At 38.8% G+C, this 23,092-nt stretch overlaps 1 protein-coding gene across 3 annotated transcripts in view; it reads left to right on the forward strand.

The window, feature by feature from the left end:
• Positions 1–1,027: 1,027 nt before the first annotated feature.
• The window catches only part of PDE4B (phosphodiesterase 4B), a 316,990-nt gene continuing 294,925 nt past the window's right edge, over positions 1,028–23,092 (forward strand). Inside the window, exon 1 of one of the 3 annotated variants that reach the window (XM_072997776.2) lies at positions 1,028–2,261. The gene's annotated coding sequence lies outside the window, so the exon portion shown is untranslated. Of the gene's footprint in view, positions 2,262–2,586; positions 2,977–23,092 lie in introns of those variants that run through there. The other 2 variants (XM_072997778.2, XM_072997777.2) reach the window with 2 other exon arrangements.

Below are 23,092 nucleotides of genomic sequence, written 5' to 3' on the forward strand. Positions count from 1 at the left end.
GGGAGAGGCACTTGAATGCCTTGATGAAGTGCTGGTTCACCTCCTTTTCATGGTAGAACATCTAAATTTAATTTATAAAATTCTTCACCAAAGACTCTTAGACCTGATTGTTGTTGTGTGATAACACTTTCCACAAAGCTAAAGGAACACTTTATTTATTGCATTTTTACCCTAGTTTTCAAATGAAAGGAGGCTTCCAGAAGATTCCAAACAATATGGGACAGGCTTACAATCTAAAAGACATAATGCTAGGCAAAAGTGAAGCCAGATGGGTGATCTGATTTAAAACCAGTATTGATGTGCCTTCAGAACATTGGCTAGAATCCTATGGGTGATTTCCTGTTAATGTATGTTAGTCACATCCAATAACTCACCACACCAGGTTGCTGCTAACTAATGGGATGCCAGTCACATTATGAGATACATGCCATTTAATGTGACCAGCCCTTGTTAGTTAGGAATTTGCCACTGGAGTTACAAGTTTAGCTTTTGCATGCACAAATCAGCAACAATATTCTTTATCTATGAAGAAAAGTCATCAAAATAGACTTCCATGTGGTAAGTGTAGGATTGACAATACTCTGTAGACAAGTTTAATGTAATCAGGTTATAATGAATACAGGTAATTCCTTTATTGCAACTTTTTTGGTGAAAAATTGGAATGAAGTGGAGAATGTGAGCGCGCGTGCACACACACACACACACACATTACAACAATACGGTTTGGGTCCATGCGGTTTTAAGAGTTGTATCACCCCAGGTGAGCCTTGTAGGATCTCCTGGGGAAATTTCTTGTTTCCACCACCTTCTCAAGCCTGTTTGGTGAAGCCTTCTCAGTGGGTACTGTGGGATTTACTGGTTGGAGAAGCCAGGTTGCCCCCCCCACTTGTCCTCTCATTGTTAGGCAAAGACTTTCCTCTTCAGGCAGGCCTATAAGCAGTAAGTAATCTCAGGAATTTACTCTCGAAGGCTGAGATCCGATGGTAGTTGTAGGTTTTTCGAGCTGTTTGGCCCTGTTTTGGAGGTTTTTCTTCCTAACATTTTGCCAGTCTCTGTGATTCCTGTCCTCTGAAGATGCCGGCCACAGGACTGGTGAAATGTTAAGAAGAAAAATCTCCAGAACACGGCCAAACAGCCCAACAATCTCAGGAATGCTGATTTTTGATTTACAGTTTTTTAGATTGTTTTAAAATTTGATTTTTTAATCTTATAATTTGCTTAAATATATTAATTATAGCATTTTTAAAAAAAATATGTTGTGTAATATGTTGTATGCCATCTTGGGCTGCCTGTGGACAGAAAGGTGGGATATTAAATAAATAAATAAATAAATAAATAAATAAATAAATAAATAAATAAATAAATAAATAAATAAATAAATAAATAAATAATTAAAGTCAATTATTTATTTATTTATTTATTTGACTTTATGGGAAGACACAGCAGGAGTTCCAAGTATGGGGGGGATGTTTTATTTCTCCATATATATAATTTTTTGCAAATATAGCTACAAATAAGAGATGCTTGTATCACATATAACAAAAAATAAAATAAAAACAAGGTATTTTACTAAAATATGAAATCATGATGTCATACATGAAAAGAATTTCTAATACATTATCATAAGGTATTTTATTTATTGGAAATATAAATGATAGAACATAACAGAATAAGGAAAGGTCATATCCTACCTTTTATATTTCCCTTTCCTTCATAATCCCGCCCCCTCCCCACTGTGAGGAAGGGATTGGGATGTGGTGTAGATAGGATAATTTGTGCTCCCTGAGATTAAACATGTAGCTTTTTTGTGCTTCAGATGAATATCTCCCCGCTCCCGGCCCTGCAATTTGACTAAGGAAACGCCTAGGGAGGGGGGCTCTTTATGTCTGGAGCTGTTTAGGTTAGCAGAGGGAGCATCGACAGGTGGTGGCCCGCTCAATTTTTTCCCTTCTCTCTCTCTCTTTCTCTGTCGCTCTCTCTCTCACGCGCGCACACTCACCCAGAACACAGGAAAGGCTACATGATTGTCATGCAGTACGTTGGCTGGGAAGACGGATGGAGCTCCGTGCAGCCTGCCTGATGCCGCTGGCGCTGGCGAAAAGCCGCTGAGGAGGAGAGGCAGGGGCCGGGCGGCTCTTGGGGGCAGGTTGGACAACAAGCGGCGCCGGCAGGCGCAGAGAGGGTCCTTTCCCCCCCTCCGGCCGCGCTTTGGGAACCTCGTTTTGGCCGGGCGGGCCGGCGGCGGGGAGGTATTGGCCAAGGTAAGAGCTCTCCAGAGAGGGAGTCAACCGGGTTTTGCTCCTGAGGGAAGCGAGCATATTGTGCCCTCCCCCTCAGTGTCTCAATAGATTTGGCCTCTGTCGGGTCCTTGCTTACCCCCCCCCCACCTCCCGCCGGAGGGTGGGAAGGAAATGCTGCGGTGGGGGGGGGGGGCAGAACAAAAACACACGTTTTCTCTCCCGAGGGGAGCCGGAAGAGGGCTCGGGCAGAAGACCCAGTTTGGGGTGACTCGGTGCCTGGTGGTGGTGGTGGTGGGGTCTAGTGGCTGGTTGCTGAGTCAGTTGAATGAGTTCGAATCTCCAGCCAGCGACGACAGGCTGCCCGCGAAATGTGTCCGGGCTTCTGGAACGCGTCGTTCCGTCTCCAAGCCTGGGTTGTCTCGCGGGCGTTTGCAGGATGAGCTCCGCTCGCCGCTTCTTTCGAGGCACGGAACGCCGAGCGCGCTTTGACGAAGCACCGCAAAGGGGTCTGGTCTGGTCAGGAAGGTCTCTTCCCGGGAGGTCTGGTTGAGGCGCTCTTGAGAGGTGAGGCGAAAGCGCTCCGCGGTGGCTTTTTGAAGTGATCCACCAAGGGTGAGGAGCAGGTGTCTTTGGGGGGGGGGGATCCTCTAAACTTCTGCTAAGGCGTTGAAACAAACTCTGGCCAAACAGTGAAGGGTACGGTATCAAAACTGAGCACTAGCAGCTGTTGTTAAAGGTACAATAGAACAAAACAAGGTTGCTTACAGGCTTTTGTTTTGGTGTTGCAGCTGTCCTACAATTGTTTTTCCACATTTGTTTCTTGACCTATATTTGGTGGGATGGTAGTGGTGGATAAATGGGTTGCAGAACTGCTGGGGGGGGGCATTTCAGGGGCTGTGGCCTACCAGTTCATTAATTTTCTTAGTCTGGGTTTAGTTTTTTAAAATTTAGTGTTATAACAAATGCAGGTTGTTGTTGTTTTTTCTTGTGCATACCTATTTGTTTCTCTGTGTACTCACAAATGAACCCTCCCCCCCTTTAGCTATATGACTATTTGTTTCCTGGAATAAATGGGATACATTTAATAAAGCATACAGGATGTCTTTGTTGTAACATTTGCATAATATTAAGACCTGAAAACCTATAGCTATCCAACAATGTGGAAAACATATAGTATGTGTTAAAATTTTCATCTATTATGTTTCATTTCCTAGTAAGTCGTTTTAGTTTAAATAGTTTACAGTTTTTAGTTTAATTGCTCTTTAAAGTTTAGTTTATTGTTTTTTCCCCAGCCTGTTGCTGTCAAATACACAAGAATTGTATAAAAGGGGAGGCTATTAGCCCATGTATTATTGTATGTTGCCTTCTGTGTTATAATTATAAAATATTTGGAAAAACAGAATAAATTGCCTAATGCTTATCTCTGTTCAAGAGTCATACGTAGTTACTGTGATATTGGTCTGCACTTTTTTTGTTTCTACCATATCACCTTTTTTGTTCAGTATACTTTCTGTTCTTTGTTGTTTTGTCCAGAATATCAGGTCAGAAATTCTTTTCTTAAGACTCCTATAGACTTTTATAGATTTCTAGGAAATATCAAAGCCTGTGTATATCAAACGGACATGACTGAAAGGAGTTATATGATTTCACGCGACATCCTGTTAAAATATAATCTATTTAACATTTCATGAGGAGCAGCTGATTTGAAGATACCTCCTGTCCCCATTTTAAAGATCAGGTACTTCACTGCTTTTGGGGTATTCTTGTGCCTGTAGGTTGATGGCTGGGGCATCAGGTCATATGAGAGTCTTGTAATCCAGAGGATAGTGTTCCTCTTTTTGTTTTGTAAACAAGAAAGATGGAGATTAACATATTTCATGTGCCATGGTGTTACAGGTACCTGTGGATGTATCAGAATATGCTGAACCTAAGATTACAAGAAAGTGCACTTAGTGGACAATCAGAAAGTTGCATTGTTATAATCAGCAGTTGTAGCTTTTTCGGGAAGTCACCTTCCACATGGAGGAAATATATATTTTCGTATCTATGTATGTATGCTTTGCTGATTCTGTTCTGCTAAAGAGCCGTTATGTTGGCAGAATAACAACGTGTACGTACTTCAAAATCTTTACAGGCAGGCTACCAGTGCAAAAGTTTTTTAGTAGTGTTGCTGAGGTTAGTGTAAGTGAAAGCGAGGTTTTTTTGGTAAGTGTGTATTATATTGCACTTCAAAGTGAATTAAATGGTTTTTGATATGTTTATAGAACATAATTTTCTTGCTTTTTAGAGTATGCACTCATTCTTGTGCATATATTTTTGATATATTTTTCTATACTTCCTTTTAAATAGGTTGCAGCATAAAATGAGACTCCCAGGTCAACTTTAAAACATTTCTAGAATGTAGTAAAGCATAATAATTTGTTTCTGCCCCAATCTTCTGCAAGCATGCTGTAAGTAGCTTGCAGTAAGAAAAGATAAACATGAAAATGTTAATCTAATTTTCTAACCTTACTGGTCAGTCCAGATTTATTTTTCATCAGATACCAGTATTAATTTGTTCACTGTTAGTCAGTAAAACAATTGTAAAGCTCTAGATTCCCTGTGTTGGAGTGAGGACCATTAAAATACACAAGCCAGTTACAGTATAACTCTGTAGTGCGGACATATTCTAAGAAAGTTGAGGAGGGAGAGACTTTTTAGGTAAGTTACACCTACTAAAAACTCAAATAAAGATTATCATCAAAACGAATGGCTGTCCTCAGAATTAAAACTCTAGGATTTTAGAGTTATGTTCCCACAGAGTCAAGGAATTGTTTTATTTATTTTCACAAGGTATAAAATGGATGTAGGTCACTAGATACAAGTCTGAAGGGTAGTGGCTTTCTAGATTTAAAATGTTTTGTAACAGGTTATTCAAGCTTTTTTACTGCAATTGCTAGGCTGTGTTTTCTGAAATAGATATGAAATTGAAGTTTGCAACACGTGTAATATTTAGGGGTGTACTTTTTGTAACATAAAACATTCATTTTAATGCCTTGCTAGTTCTGCTTTTGAAGGCAACCATTTTATTAAGTGCATACAATTTAGGGACTGAATTCAGAATTATATGGTGATGTCAGGAATAGTTTTTTCCTCTCCTAGCTCTCAAAAGGCATTATGTAGATTTGGAAAAAGATGGGAAAGCAATGGAAAAAGCTTTTTAGTTAGCCTTGTCAAAGTGTTGTGGTGAATCAAAGGCTAAGGGTAGTTCTCCTTAATCTCAAGAAACTAGGAGATAATGAATGAAGGTCTGTAACAGAAGGACTGCAGTGTGCCATTTTTGGATCTACCTTACAGTATATTGTGTTTGATAGATTCTCAAAATAGGACTGATTCCTCAAAATTTTGTACCCAGGATTTCTGCAGAATAACTTTGGCAGAGATAAGGTGCCTTATAAAGTTTGCCAAGGAATTCTAATTGCAGATATTCTTAATTCCGAGGGCCAGACTATTTGTTCTTGTTCTTGATGGAATTGAATTGTCATTTTGTTCATGGAAAATATCAAAATAAATAGGTTGGGGAGTGTGATGAGGCAGTATCTGCCAGTTTTCCTGTTATCTCTCAGGTTGTTCCTCAGAGTCCAACACATTTTCAGGAGTCCCAGGAGGCTGTAGAGATAAGACGTTATCGCTCCCCTGGCCTCTTTTTCCAACATAAGTGAAACTCCCCTAAGCCCTATTTTGGATCCAGCCCAATGTGCTTTTTTGCAAGAAATCCCATTAAATATAAATGTCATCCTACATGCCCTTGACCATATTGTTTTGTTTGAGTGAGCGTAGAACTCCAAGTAAGGAAATAAGTGCCCTTCTCAAAGGTGCCATTACACATAGGTTTGATAGGTGGACAAACTGACATAGTTTTAAAATTGTCATGGACATTCCTACCCTATTAATTTAGATTACAAAGCTACGGTATTATGAACAAATAACCACAAACTATTGTGGTTGGTTGGTGTTCTCTTTTATAAGCCTGATGGGTAATTGTAGGTTCAGTTCATTGAGAAAGTAAGTTTTAGTGCAAGTTCAAGCTGCTATTGCTGAGGCAGTGATGACAATTGTAAACACAGCTGCTTAGAATAATATTTAACCTTATTTTTGTATCCTGTATAAAAGCTTCTTTTTTGTCATTGACTTTAATTGCTACAGTCAGATTCCATTTGAATGTGATAATATTTTGACTGGATCAACACTTGTGGTGCTTAGTCAAGATACACAGAAATTAGTAGGGTGTCAATTAGCCTTGACTAACTTGTCTAGGGCTATGTACACTAAGTATATTCATGCCCATTTAGGGAATATAATCTCAAGTGATTTCAGAAAAGAGTTTTTCAGCACTTAATAATGTGTTTATATGAAACAGCAGTTTCAGATTATGCACACCATGGACCAGACTTCCATATTAGTTGACAACACCTTAGGCTTAATGTTTTCAATGATGATTGTTGAAATATTCTGCTGAAAGTCATCAATGGAGCATTGATATTTAAATATGCATATGTACTTAAAAGTAAGTCCAACTGAACTCAGTAGGGCTGAATTTCTAATTAAATATAGATTTGTAAATGGCAACCAGTTGAGTGACATATATGCTAACCCTCAATATATTGTTTGACATGGATTTAAAGTATCATGGCTTATACTTGCCTTTATAAGGAATATTTTCAAACAACGGTCTGCAGTGGATAGAAGAAACATCTATGTAAAATATTAACTATGTGAGACATAGATGCAATGAGTGTCCGAATGAAATGGTCATAGAGACTCAATCCCTTGAAGGCAATCTGAACTCTCAGCATTTCTTCTCCCCTAATTATTGTGATTGTTCACTTTGTCTTTATGGGTTCCCAGCTATAGTGTGATCTTGAAAGCCCTTTTGAGTTCTTTACTAGGGTTTCAAAGCAAATGTACATAAGTACTTTTCAAAAGGGAAAAATCTAGTCTTGCATACATGATGTTCTTCCCTGATTGCTTGATCATCAAGTGTTTTTTTAACATGGGTGTTCCAAGAGCAATGTGAAGACATAGAGAGGCACTTTTTGCAACAATAGCATTTAAATAAATTTGCCTGCATGTGTGGAATGTACATGTAGGTCAATTTGTGTCCCCTGCTGATGTTCCAACTAACAGTCAGATCCAAACAAGCTCAATATGATCTATGGATGCATATTTGGGATTAAAGTAAAAGGCAACATGAAAAGTTACAGTATGTCCTGAATACAAAATTCATTAAGAGTACATTTTTAGTCAAGAAATGAGCATCTAATTCTAACACCTAGAAGAAATTTGCAGCAATTTCACCAAACTGTATATTTTGAGAGTGTATTTTGACCTGCCATTTTACAGTTAATGGAGGCATTTATACTGGCATGTTGATCAGCCCACCACAGAATTATACTTCAGAGGATGCTTGGGAAAGTTATTTGTGGACTACAACTCCCCCAATCACTGTCCAGACAGAACTGTTTGTGATGCTGCTGGTTGGGAGATTCTGGGAACCATTTCCTGGAAAGTGATTTCACCAGGCTCTGATCTCAGAATGCAAACAAGAGAGAATTGCCTTGAAATCATCCTGATACCAAAATGTCTCTGCATCTGGAAGAGAAATACATGAAGAAGGTTGTAGGTGATGCAATCTAATAGGTGCTGCACATTCCCTTCCCCTTCCTCCCTGGCTGAATCCCCCTCTCACCAGCTAGCACACACTCCCCTTCTCTTCCTTTTTGGCTGTTTGATCAGTCTCTGCCAGGAACATGGGTTTCCCTCCCTCGCTGATTACCAACTCAGACAAGAAGTCAGGACAGGCAGACCTGTGCTCCTGCTGAAGACTGCTTGAACAGCTGAAGAGGAGGAGGAGGAGAGAAGTGCACTCCAACTTGAGCGTGAGTCGTTGGTTGGGGAGATGGGGGAAGGGAACATGCAACACCTGTAATGCCGTGTGTATGAACCAGCATGAACATCTGAAAGGAACGTTCATGCCCATCTCTAGTAATAATGAGATGTGTCAATGATCTAAACTTAGCAGCCAGTGAAGGAGGGAAGAGAATCAACCCTAAAGTCATTCATTGTTGCACAAGATTCTGTATGACTTTTAAGGATAATAGGAAATATTGTAGGCAGCAACATTCCCTCTTATTTTCAGCCCTGCTGGGCGGGGTTCTACCCCTCGCACACGTGAGATTTCCTCCTGCAGGGTTCTGTCACAACGAGAACCAAAGGAACTGAAAACAATCACTGTCAGTGTGTGGAGGAGGAGGAAGGCTGTGTGAGGGGGGCAGAGTCACACATGCACAACTGCACACTTTAGAGGGAACCTTGGTAGGCAGTGTATATGTTAATAAAAACTATTATTATTATTTTTATTATTATTCAAAACCTCCAGGCACAATCAAAGTTATGAAAACAATGAGTGGTATTATATAACAGATACAAGTTTTAACCAAAAAACTAAAGATCTTTTAAATATTGGATCAGTATGTATGCTGTTCCTAACATTGCTGTTTTTTGTAGTTCTGATGGTGTGGTTTCTGAGATCTGCAACTGTTTATAGTACTGTGTGATGTTTCTTGATATTGTACCCAAAGCCCCAATGACTACGGGGATCACTGAAGTATGCTTCTTCCAGAGGCGAGATGTTTCGATTGCCAGGTCTCTGTACCTTGTTAGTTTTTCCAATTCTGTATTTTCAACTCTGGCATCCCCTGGAATTGCAATGTCAATGATCTGGACATTTCTTCATTCTATTACTACTATGTCTGGTGTGTTGTGCTCAAGGTGTCTGTCTGTTTGGATCTGGAAATTCCACAAGATCTTCACTTCCTTAAATTTGTATCCTGCTCCCATTAGTATCACAGCAGTACTCTGGGCAGGTTACAACACATACAATAAAACCAACAGCAGTAATCCTAAAAAACAGATGACACTGACTAATCCCCAGAATGGACAGAGGAAAAGAGGGGAGAGAAGAAGAGGAGGGGAAAGAAAAAAAAAAGAAAGGGGGTAGGTGTTCAGCTGGAGATGGTGTGGAAAGCCCACTGAAAAGCAGTGTCTTTAATTGCTTCCTAAAAGTCCACAGGGAGGGGGCTAGGCAGAGCTCCTCTGGAAGCTGGTTCCATAAAGTTGGAGCCACAGTGAAGAAGACCCTACCTCTTGAAGAGGATTTATGTGCCTCTCTTGGTGTGGCTACCCGGAGAAGACTCGACTAGGATGATCTTGTGAGTCAGGCTGATGACATTAAGGTGAGACGCTCTGAAAAGAACCAGAGTGATATGGTCAAATTTACTTGCCCCAACCATCAGTCTGGCTGCTTTATTCTGGACTTGCTGAAGTCTCTGGATCAGGTTCAAGGGGAGCCCCGCATAGAGAGCGTTGCAGCAGTCAATCTGGGAGATGACCAGGGTCTATACCAAAGTCCGAAGGGAGTCCTCGTCTAGGTACTGTTCTAATCTTTGCTGTTGTACCTTATTGTTTATCTGCCTTCTATTATTTCATTGTTTATCTACATTCTATTATTTCATATAACTTCTATTATTTCAGCATTATTGGTAGTGTTCCTATGTGAAATCATTTCAGATGTGATGGTGCCAGAATGTCATTTCATTCTAAATTTTCTCACTCTCCTGTAGATGTCTAATACTGAACTGTTATTTGCTGCGGGCTGTGTTGGTGTGCAAGGAACTTCCTCAATACTTGCTAGTTTTGCTATTTTATACCTAAAACCAGAGATGGTGCTGTTTCTTATTTGCACAAACAAAAATGAAGTATTTGCCCCAGAAGTGCTCAGATCTGGTGAATTTTCAGGGAAATGTATGTCATTTTGGAGAGGTCTTGTTTGGTATGAGATAAACAATGCTACCTTTCTAGCTAAAACATTTCAAACATTGTCAGAATTAATTGGACTCATTTCACCATTTAGACATTATGGGTTAAGAAGGGAGCCAAGATTTGCTCTTCATGCTGTCCAGACATGACAATTTAAAGAGAGAGAACATTTTCCAGAAGCAATTAGGTTTGCTAGAGTCATGTGGAGCTGGATATTTTGATGTTGTAATTGGTCCTTTGGAGATAACAATAGTATCCATGGGAAGAGTAAAGAAATTATGACCTGTACAAAACACGGAACCCGCAGGACTATGTGGCAGATCAATACAGGCTAATATGACACCAATAGGAGTGGATTCATAGTCAGATCCTATGCAGAGCCTTCAGTGCTATGAAATAAGCCTCTGATTGTGCAAGCAGGTTGACATAAATATACAAATGTGCTTCATTTGCTTCATAATTGCTCCTGCACATATTCTTATGATCGTTTACAGCAGAGATTGGTGTAACTTTCCTGAATGCATACCTTTGTATAAAAATTATGTTTCCACCAAAAAACAAAACAAAACAAAACAACACCCGAGTGTTTGAAGAATTTTGATTGTGGGATGAAGTGAAACTGACAAATTCATTTACCCAGCAGGGGCTTTGAGAGCTTAGTTCTTAACACTCTGATTTTAAAGCATTGTGGATCCAATTATTCTTGTGGTGCTTAATTGGATTTGTGACCTTTTTTATTCCAACAGTCTTCTGAGCTTTAATAGCTACTGTACCTACTAGGCAGGTATAATACCATCCTCTCCATATTGTAACTACTTGTACCTATAGATTGTGGCTAGTTCGGTTGACTGAGTACATCATCAAACATTTTTACAAGAACTTTGCCAAATCACAGTTTCTTCAGAAATCTGGCAGAAGGAACTTGAGTGCTAAAAATGTGAATGTGAAAGTGTGTCTAAGCAGAGTGGATAGAATCCTCAGTCCCTAGTTTATAGTATAGCTTCTAGACCATGAATTTTAGGATGTAAGGCTGGAGCTGAAAGCAGTAGGGAAAGTGAATCAGCTAGTTGAGGAAAAGCCTAAATATTCTCCCTGCATGGAGCTTTAACTACCACTATACATGGTTCACCTTCTAGCCCCAGAGAAATACAGTAGATGAATTGTCCATTTTTTTCTGGCTGCTCGGCTTCACAGAAGGCAGTCTGCTGTTAGGTATTTCAGGTCATATCGTTGCTGCACCTGCGTCTGATGGCTTTTTGAAAGAATGTTGTTTTGTATCCTTTCATGAGCCACAAAGGGATCTGCCTTGTCTTCACTGTCAGAATCCTGGTGTATTTCTTCTGGCGATAAAAGGTGAGGTGGCGATTGAGAGGTAGGAGGTGGTTCCTGTGCTGCAAAATGAGGTGAAAGACATCCTGTAGTTCATCAGATCTTTCTGTTGGATCATTGAAAGTTTCAGTGCAAACTAGTTGCTATTACAGTAGTTGTTTGTTAGCAAGATTTCTGTTAGTTCCCAGAGAGACTTTACTTCCAAACAAGGACTGCCAACTGATTGATTATTGATTGCCCCAGTCATGTTGCAGATATTTTTCTGGATGGCTCTTTCCTTCATGCCAGTATTTCATAATGCATAGATGTCTGCATCTCTAGCATATACTGTATCTCATCATCCTGCCTTACATAACATGCACTTTAACCTTCTGAAGCTTTCACATGGTTCTTGGGTTTTTAAAAAGCCAATCTGATATGCCTGAGCAGTTATTTTGTGCCACATGAAGTCAGAGTTTCTGGTAATACTCCCATTAAGAGAGGCACACCACTAGATTGTATTTCAAAATCAACTGCAGGTGGAATGTCAATTGCGTTTTTCTTCCAGGCACTGAGCTTGCTCACTTTAATGCCATTTCTTGCTGTGTCTTTTTGCAAAGAGACCCTTCCATGTTTGCACATGGAAAAAAAAGGTGAACATGGAAATTGCAGTGCACCTTCTGGAAATCAAAGCTACAAATAGTACAGCCCTCATTAGACTGTGCATTGTGAGAGTTAATAGTTTTTTGCTACTTTTATTGTTATCATTATTGACTAAGGACCCAAAGTGATGGGATAATTTCTTTCACCTCTCCCTCCCCCACCCCCCAATATTATAGACTAGCCGGATAGCTCTGCGAGTTGCAGCAGCTGACTATAAAGGAAGGGAAGCAATGTAAATGCCTGCTTTGCATGATTCCCCCCTCTATATTTTATTCTCAAAATAATCCTGTAAGGTACAGTAGGTGTTGCTCAAAGATACTGGTTGGCCTGAGGACACTAATACAGTGGACCCTTGACTTACAGATGGCTTGACTTACAGACTTTTTGAGTTACGGACTTCTCTGGCCGCAAAATTTAGGTTTGACTTGCAGCCTGAGAATTGACTTACAGACCAGAAAAAAACCAAAATGGAACAAAAACGGCCTGTTACGGGATTAATCGGTTTTCAATGCACTGTAGGTCAATGGAGACTTGACCTACAGACTTTTTGACTTGAGAACCGCCTTCCAATACGGATTAAGTTCTCAAGTCAAGACCCCACTGTAGTCCTTGGTACCAAGCAAAATTTTGACCTTAGGTCTTCCTTTTCAAGTTCTCAACAGCAGTGCTTAGGTCTTGTAAACTAAATAACATGGCTTCATTTATGGAGTCAATCCATCTCATATTTGGTCTTCCTGTTTTCCTGCCGACTTAAAACTTTCCCAGCGTTATTGATTTTTCCAGATAGTTCAATCTTGATTTGCTCTAGAACACATTTGTTCCTCTTTCTGGCAGACCAGGGTATCTCCAAAGGTCTTCTCCAGCACCATATTTGAAATGAATCTTTTTTTCTACTTTCTTTATTGTCCAGTTTACACATTAGAAATACAGTTGAAATAAAATTTATACACATGGACACCCATATAAATGGACTGAATATAAACCTAGGTTTCCTAAGTCATTATCAAATGTACTTTTATCTACTGCTACTGTTATTTTCTTCACAACTACCAGGCCCATCTCTCATTACAAGGCTCAAAGGTAAAAACTGTTAATATTTGCTACATTAACACAGGTGGTTCCTCTGCTGCCTTTTTGTATATGTATATTATTCCCCTTCTTGAATTTTTAAATTAATCCTCAGTCCTCAGCCCCCTTCTCTCTTCCCCCTCCTCTTTGCTGATGCCTGGTATCTATTTTCTGTCTCCTGTAGGAATGTTTAGTATCCAGCACCAAACATAGGCCATAACTGTATGTGAGATGTACCACACAATCGAGACTCTTTTAGCCAATGAATATTTAGAATGTTCTACTTGCGAAATTGATATTCCATCCATTATTTCATATTTCCCCATATTGCTTAAAGCTCACATTAAAATATAATACTGCGCTAGTCTTTAAGGTGCCATATGTTTTGTCTTTCTTTCTTTTTTTTGTATTGTTTTGTTTTGGTTTCTTTGGATTTTGCCTAATATGCTTGCACAGACTAACACAACTACTGTACTTCTTCTGAATCTGGGAATACAATAGTGTTGATGATCCTGGCCTTCGTCTACAGTTTTTACACTTGATGACCTTTTCGGATTCCTTCACTGTTGCCCTTCTGAGTCTCAGTCTCTTCTGATTTCTTGACTGCAGACCCTGTTTGGACTAATGATTGCAAAATTTGGGGGGCCCTTTTTGTCTTGTTACTTGCTTATTTAGGTAATGGTCTCCAAACATGACCAGAGGGAAAAATGTATTTTTAAAATATCATCTCCATATATTTCCCACCTTCCCTTTTTGCTGCCACAAACTTTTAGTTGACCCATATCTATTTATTTACCCTTTCACTTATGCCATCATAACACCTTCCACATAATTAACCCTCAGACATTGATCTTCATACTACTCAGCTTAAATTAATCTAATACAGTATGTTTATTAGTGTTCAAAGGGTGTTTCCCCTTCAGATTTTAAATTCATTTAGCATAATTCTTCACACTCTCTCCCACCTCTTTCCCCCTCAAATTCCAAGTTGTTTGTTGAAACCACCTTCTACCCCTCTCTATTCCTTGAAAATCTAACCAACCTCAACTCCCTAGTTTCTCTCCAAGCTAATCAGAACCATTCTGATTAACATTTCATTCTTCTAATCCACCCCCTCTCATTACATATTTATTGGACTAGTGGTTACCAATAATGGGTAACCCAGGTGTTCTTCAACTGCAACTTCTAGAAATCCCAGCCAGCACCGCTGGTGATGAAGACTTCTGGAAATTTGGAATCCAAAAATATTTGGGTTACTCAAGGTTGGGAACCACTGTACTAGACCAATGCATTCCAAAACAATGCACTTACTATTACCACATAAACATTATGTTTAAAAATAGCTACACATTACACACCACAACCCTCAAGACATATAGTAAAAAGAATAGTTTCCAATGTGTGAGAAAGAAAATCATATTCCCAGGATTGTAATTCAACTGAGTGAGGACTTCTGAAGCTGATTAACACAATCAAAATTCAGAACCTTTTGCTATTTTGCCAAATGCTGTACTGTATCATGCTAAGGTCTAAAGGTTTTGACAGAAAAACAATGCAACCGTGAGTGTATTTAATATGCATAATATGCAGATTTATAGAATATGCATATAATGTCACATAATTTGCAAATTTGACTAACCAGGTTTGGAAAATGGGAACCCTGCCATAAATATCAATCCAGATTTGCATCTCTCAAAAAGACCACCATGTGTGATAATTTCAAGAGGCAAGAAACCTAATCACAGGTTTCATTTCATTTTGCCCTGATGCCTTTTCGGTTGAAATATAATTATATACGTAGCATAAAGCTTTTTACTTAGACAAGTGATTCATTTTAGTCTGAATGAAGCATGGATATACATTACTGCAGTCTGGTCACAGTAGAAATTTCATCTCTGGAAAAAAAAGGTATGTCATGTTAGAAAAGAACCTATGAAAGCAAGCATCATTTATAACAAAATTAATGGATAACAAAATTGTAAATTGTGTCATGAATGTGACAGATAGTAGTGACTGACAGCTTGTACATGATGGTCAGTTTCTAAGAGTAAACTATAAATAACCAAAGGCTTGTAGGATATGACAAGTTGAAGTGGTTAGACTATCCATTTTTTTAAAAAAGTGGTTTTCAAAGCAAAGTGTTCTGCTTATGCAATATACTACCCCATAGTGCTTAAAGCACTCTCTGGACAGTTTACATTTTAATTATGCTGGGTACACATTAATGCCTCCCTCCAGTGAGCTGGGTACTCAGTTTAATGACCTTGGGAAATCTGTGGGTACAATAGCCTCATCTCAGTGGATGAAGCTTGTAAATGTTCAGGTAGATAAATACAGGGGGCAGTGGAAGAGGATTCTTTAAAGTCTACGCATGTTTAAAAGGATGTCCTTTCTCTTTCACCATTTTATATGAAGTTTGCACAAAGATGGCACATACCATGTGGGTCCCACAAGAGGTACCCACTGGAAAGTTTCAGAAGGACAGACTAGTGCAGAATCAAAGAATTTGAAATGAATGAGAAATAGTATGAGAAATTTTTGAGAAGCTGATTGGTGGGCAAAACAAGCTTTGCCATGATATTGCTTCATATTTATGCACACTAAACATGATATAATAAAACAGTTGCATAGAGGTACAGTTGGATTTAAATTCTTGCTAGCAAAACTATGCATATAGAAAACAATGTAAATAAGGGAGAAGACAAGGATAAAAGCAATGCTAACATTCCAGAGACATGTTTTCTTTGAAATTAGTATTCTGAGGTCTGCTACGTCAGTGGACCCCTACCTTTTTGACGCCAGGGACCGATTTAGTTGAAGACCATTCTCTCAAGGACCTGTGTGTGCGTGCGCGTGCGCTTGCTTGCTTGCTTGTTTGCTTGTTATGCAGTAGGTTGTTGGAGGATAGCTTTGAATTGAGCTGATGTATTGTGTCGGGGCAGAGGAGCGGCAAGCAGGAGCAAGAGGTGAGCTGCAATTGAAGCTCTGCCTCCTGTTAGATCCGCAGCAGCTTAGAACCTAATATGAGCCCAGGCTCCTATTAATGCCACGGGCACAGCTGGTCTAGCAGCAGCAGGAGTGGAGTGGAGAGTGAAGCTCCACCTCCTGTCAGATTAGCAGTGGCATTAGAACCTAATAGGAATGTGCTGACAGGAGGCGGAGCTTTGCTTGCTGTTCACCTTCTGCTCGCTGCTCATCTGTCCTGGCGGCCCAGTCCTTCTAAGGCCACAGACTAGTCCCAGTCCCCAGACTGGGAGTTGGGACCCCTGACCTATGTGCATTCTGAACTGATAAAGATGTTGAAGGGAGTTGATTCAGGGAAATATATAAACTGAGTGTAGTGGAAATGCAGAGGTTTACTGATGTGTAGACATTGCTCACACTGCTATGTTTCACTGGTCATTTTTCTTCATTTTGGGTATAAAACTCTTCCTTTCTGTCTTTCTGTCTTCCTTCCCTCCCTCCTTCCCTCTTTCCCTTGCACTAAACAATAGGCATGAGGTGGGTAAAAATAGCATTACCGTTCTTGTGATAGAAATTCACTTGATGCCCTTTTAAAGAATCAGTGAAAACAAAGATTTCAGAAAGGTGCAGATCAACCTAAGATATAAAAATAATGAATAATTATTAAGTCAAGGTAGTGGCTGGTCATTTAAATATTTTTCTTGTGTCTTTTAAGTGGCACTTTTACACCCCTTACCATATGGAAAATACCTTACCATATTGCTTTTCAAGACTGTGGTTTAATTTCGTGTAGACATGAACTAGTTATTTAAATTTTGCTCTGCACAGTCTATCGCATGCTGGATTTTTAAAGAGCACCATAAAACTTCAATATCCATTTCTCTTGGGGCCGTAGGTTGCTGTTATGGAAATGTGTTATGGTAATGCGTTAGGTAGTTCTATATTTATATAAAGGACGATTAGTAGGAGCAGACATATGTTTGCTGCTTTGTAGTTAATAAACTTTTCTATAAATTACGAAGAAAACAAATATGCTCTCCACAATAAACTGCAGTTTGGAAGAATGCAGGACAATACTTGTCAGTTCATGACAACATTAAGCGCCTCCACACCTGAATCACCCTCACATTGCTAGATTCAGGGTATGCCTACCTGGAGTTGCCTACCTGGAGTTCTCCCCGCTGCTGCAGTTGCGTAATAAAACTACTTCTTACATTTTACCTCAGAATTTGTGAGAGTTATTTTACTCTGTGTGGATATTTCCATAACACTCTGCTACATGTCGGCCAAATAAAATTTGGCAGAGACATATGGTCATCATGGAGAACAAGAAATAGCTGCTTCTAACAGGAGGCCTCAGCAGGCAATGGACAGGGAGCTGAGGGGGCTCCAACACTACCTCCAAGAGCAACTTGGACAGGAGTCTTTTGAGCAGCTGGGTGGGTGGGACACCAGCACAATCCCTGTTCTGTCTCAGACACCCACTCTCAAACTCAGAGGCACCTGGTGAAGAGAATGGGATTACACTAGATCACTGCAACTCCACCTCCAATTTCTGGCTTGCTGCTGCACAGAGAACCAGATGCACAGAGAGATTAACTCCACCAGCCTCATCCAGCTAGGTGACACAAGCCAGGTCAGCATGCTCATCCAGGATCAGATCCTGGATGGGTAGTGTTTTCCCTTTCATCTACCTGGTATTCAGTAGCAGCACTTTCAAGTTGGATTTCTGAGTTGTGGGAGCAGTTTGAGTGTAACCAACAACCTGTCTTCTACCTCTTAACGCATCCTTCCCCACAACAGCAAATGGAACAGGCAGGTGGGCAAAGAAAAATTCTCTTCTCCCCTCCTAAGCAAGTTGCCAGATCCTAACCATTGTGCTCCCCTCAATGGCTGTCCAAAGGAGTATATCCCCTATGAAGTATTGGTTCAGTCCAAAGTGATGGGACTAAGAAAGGATGAGACTGAGGGATGCAGAAGGCATGCATGTCTGAATTGTGTGCCCATGCACCCAGTGCAATATTGGATTTAAGCCTGTGTTTCATTTTAATTCTACAGAAACAAATTAGGGCACTATGTATGAAATGTCACTGTAAATGCTTATCTCTGTTCAGCTGGCAGCAGCAAGGCTTAGCAGGTTTTGAATGTTACATAAGAACGTGAATTCTTGTATAAAGGTTGACTGTGGTAAGGCACAGCATGATTATGATTTTCACAAGCTTCTTGTTATTGCCTGCCTGTCTTGCCCAGCTGTGCTGTCCAGAGCATGTTCAGAGCAGAGCCATTGTGTAATGCTTGCATGATGTGGTGTTCTTTCCTTATAAAAAGGCTTGCAATAGTTGATGTGTATTGTTCATGAATCAATTTTCACACTGCGATCTTTCTCAGTGGAGTATGTATGGTAACATGCTACTTAAACTAGAAAAGAGATTGATGTATTGCAGTCCTATGCATGAAAAACCAACCTACAGGAATCTGTACATCCATGTACAGATGTGTTGAAGACCACAGACAGATTTCATGCAAAATGAAATTATTTTTTGATTGTGACTAATTTGTCACAATGACAAGTAGAACTGAGTCAAATGTTAAATTTTTAAAATGAAATAACTTTTCAGGGGCTTCACTTTTTGGCTTGCTAAAGTCTTGCATGAAAATTCCTATTCTTTTGAGTCAAGAAAATACTGCTTCGGGACATGAAAGGAAATTACTTACTTTAAAAACAATTGCAACTTCCATCTTGTTATGGAGTGTTATTTCTCCCACAAGGTCCTGATGCACACACTTCTCTGATATTTATAGCCAATTCTTAATTTATTAGTTCTCAATCACTGTTAATCACATTCACTGACCGGTAAATTCGATAGCTATACAGTGGCCAGGATCAAAAGATGGACTTTCCACTGATGGAAGTACCTGTAGCAACAGATTCAGAAAGGGGAGCAAATCCCCCTTCTTCTGTTCTCCTTGAAACCTTAAAACCTGTTCTGGAGAACTTGGAGACTCTTTGGAACAAGTTTGTCAGTAAGTAGTGTGTTGCAGGAGGAGGAAAATATCACATCATGGGCACTGGTACTGTTGGAGGGATTTGGAAAGTGGTTATTCCCCTTTTAATGCAAAGGCAGGCAGCTAACAACAGGAGTAAAAGGAAGAGTGGCAGCCTCAGAGACTCCGAGGCATGGAAAAAAAGCTTCTAAGTATAGTGGCAGATACAGAAGATGCGCTTTACAGAACATACAAATGTTTATTTTTCCATCAAGTATAATATAGACCTAAATCCAGTGTATGTAAAGTGCTTGGTCTTGTATAATCAGCTTATGGTTGATCCAACGATATCTTCAGGTTGTGGTTTGTAAATTGTGTATCCAGAGCCACTTACCATGGCTTATACAGTATGTGGCTCCCACTAACAGGAAAAGTGAACTTTATTGGACTATAATTTTGAAAATCACAGAACCAGCATAGTAAGTAGCATAGAACATTCTGGAGTTGTAGCCCAAAAAGTAACTTTTTGAAGTTTTCTAGGCAGTCTCCAATACAGGTAGATGGCAGAGCCGGAGTTATCTAATTTCATTAGTAGAAAAATTGTTGTGTGCTTTTAGACAATTTCATGGCAGTCACAGAGGGTGAAAGTTGGATGCAAATCTTTAATATTTCTTTTCAAACTATGTAAAACTTTTCTGGGACTCTGTTTTATGTAAGTGTGTAATGAACCCATATTACATGTGGAGGCATAAGCATACTTAGGAGTCAATCATACCTTGGAGGAGGATAAACAGAATGTATTCTCGAAGGCTTTCATGGCCGGGATCCAAAGGTTGTTGTGGGTTTTCCAGGCTGTTTGGCTGTGTTCTTAAGGTTTTTATTCCTAACATTTCTCCAATCTCTGTGGCCGGAATCTTCAGAGGACAGGAGTCAGAACTCTGTCTGTCATATACAGAATGCTTTGTTTCAATATTTCAGCCTCGCACCTCTAAGTAATTAGAACTGTTGTTTTTTTAGTGTCCTACTGTGACTTATGGATTATTCAGATGGTATGGTTGCCTCACAGTGGGTTGCTGTGCAGAAATAGCATCATTTGTGGTTAAGAAGATAACCTTTAAACTCAACCATATTTAATAAGTTGGTTATTCTGCCTCAGAGCCGCTCCAAGATATTTTGCTCTCTGAGGTAAAGACAAGATAGTGCCTTTTCCCTAGACCATAAGCAGAAAGTGACTAGATTAGCATTGAATGAATGCTGGCTGTGGGTAATACCTTCTACCATATTTGAGACAAAGGTTATGGGGGCAGGAGGGCATAAAAAGCTGTCTGGGATAGACAGCTCTGTCCCACAGCAAAGGAAAATGACCAAGGAGTTAAGTAGGAACAGCTGGAGGCTGCTACTATAGCATCCCTAGGGTCAAACTGTACATTATAGTCAATATGTCATTAGAAGCTAGAAATCACATTACTGTTCCAGAAGCATGCTATGACAGAGCTTTGTCTGAGCAGTCAAACTTGAAAATGAAACACGGTTTGCCTCCGGATTACAAATCACAAAACAAGCGGCAGAAGCTGTGAAAATGTGTGCTGTGGCAACCATATTTCAGTATTTGAAGAACCCCTTAATCTAATGGTATGCTATTTGTAATGTATAATTTGATCTAAGAAATATGGCATCAGTTGCTATGTTTGTTTAGCAGCTAATTTTAAAATTCAGGCCTCCTGTTTAAAGGTAGGAATACAACACTCTTCTAATAAATTGTATGCTAGAGGATACACAATGAAGGCGCGTCTTCAGGTTAATCCAAATTCTTGAAAAAATGCATTAATGTGAGTGTTTTTTTAAAAAAATAATAATACAATGAAGTTAATTCTGTTATTTGTGTGGAATATATATAATATTAACTTAATCCAGTCCAGATTAAAGTGCCTTAAGGTACATACCACCACAACAGCTTCATTATTGTGCATCATTTGTTGTTCACCATTATTCCTTATGTTTTATTTATTTTTTGAACTGCTGTCAGGGCATCTTTCACTTCACTTTCTAGAACTGGAGATTCTTCACTAAAGGATTTTTGAAAGAACCTCTTATCCTCACATCTCCTGTGTTTCGTCAGTGTTTTGTTTCCATCTTTTTATTTTATCCTAATCAGATATCACATTCCCATATTAATCATGTTATCATTTTTGTTTAAATTTCACTTTGCTTTCTTGTACTTTTTGAAAAAGATTATTTATTTTTCCATTTTTGTTGTGCTCCTCTATTTCTTGGCTCCGGTTACTATAACAGTTCTTCTTGCCCTTAAGTGCGTATGACTGAAATGCTACATTTAGAATTTTGACATTATTTCTGCAAACTTTTACTTTTGATGCTAAAAGTAAATGGTTTGATGTTGACCGTTTTAATAGTTTGATTGGTCATCTGCTGAAGACTTTCTTTTCTTTTGACTATAGGAATTGCCATTGTGCATTCTTACCTGGTAATATTTATAGTTTCAATCCACAGTTCTAATTCAGTGTGAGTTGAGTTTAGTAATGCAAATGAGTTCTTTACATGGTCTTTAGATTTCTCAAGAATGTTAAACAAATTATATTTGGCTCTGTGATCATTTTAGTGTTTACGTTCTGCTTGACTTTAATTTTTCATGTTACCAGTTTTGGTATTATCATGATGTGTAGCATAGTCTGTTCTTGACTTTCCTTGCATGAAATTGTGGTTCATTTGGTATAGAAAATTGCATGATGTTTTGGAGCAGAAAACGGTGAATTATTACCTCATCTCTATTGACAAAGAGTTACTTGGGTTTTTTTAAAGCTTCACCAGTTTCTCTTCTGTAAAATAGCTTTTGTATACAGTATTTTCATTGGTTAAAAGGAATTGTTCATATTTTGTATATTTTTATTTTATTGATTACCGCAGCAATCTATTACTTTTCTAATTCTGTTTTGTCAGTCTCTATTAATTTATTTTTCACATTTGCCTTAATATAATTTTCTATATCATCTTTTGATATATTACTTCCTTTATATATATTTTGAATTTTTTATACATCTTCAATTTTTGTTTCCTCAAACTGCATTTCTTTCCTGTTTCATCTTTAATTAGTCCTATTGTATTTTTAAATCTTTTATCTAATCTTTGTTATTCCAAAAATCCTAGTATGACTCTGAAGACCTGTTTACCAGCAAAATAACAATTAGTCTGTTTCCTCTTAAATTATATTTAATGCATATGTTATCCATGTTACAATGGTTTGGTGTACAAAAGGTTTTCTATTTATAATGTTGTGTATTGTTTGAATCTGGAATTCTGGCATAGTATAGTATAATAGTTGTAGAAGGGGTAACCATGTTAGTCTGTGCACACATTATAAAAATAATGAAAGTTAAAAGTTAAAAAAAGAGACAAAAATGTGGTGGCACCTTAAAGACTAACTTTTATATTTTTTTAATGTGAGCTTTCATAGACAAGTCCACTTCATCAGACATAAGAGAAGGAAATATAACATGGCAAGTATTTATACATAGCATCAAGGTATAAATAACACTCATACAACACTAATACTAACACTAATATAATGCTAATATATAACAGTAATATAATAGTGTTAAGTTATGATGACAATTTGTCACAGTTAAACAGTGTGGGATTATTTGCCAGCTGTCAAGTGAATTTAAGATTCCTGTATGATAAAAACATGATTTTTGAATGTATAGGCCATGCCCAATGTATCATCTGGGAATAATATTGTAATGATCATATAAAGAACAGCTTTCATTAAAAAACAAACCAGTATACATAACTATGCATGGAAATGCAGACAATTATTTGCTTGAAAAGGATTTTAGCACAGGGAAAGGACTTTCCTGCCTCATCTCAGAATAACTGAGTGCTTGATCCATAAAATAAGATTATTTTCAGATTCTGATGACCCTGCAACAGATTGATTTAGGCTGGAAGGTAACAAGATACCAATTATTGTGGTTTGGAACTGCTGCCATTTC

The sequence above is a fragment of the Pogona vitticeps genome, chromosome 4 (genome assembly GCF_051106095.1).
Source record: "Pogona vitticeps strain Pit_001003342236 chromosome 4, PviZW2.1, whole genome shotgun sequence".
Classification (NCBI taxonomy): Eukaryota; Metazoa; Chordata; class Lepidosauria; order Squamata; family Agamidae; genus Pogona; species Pogona vitticeps.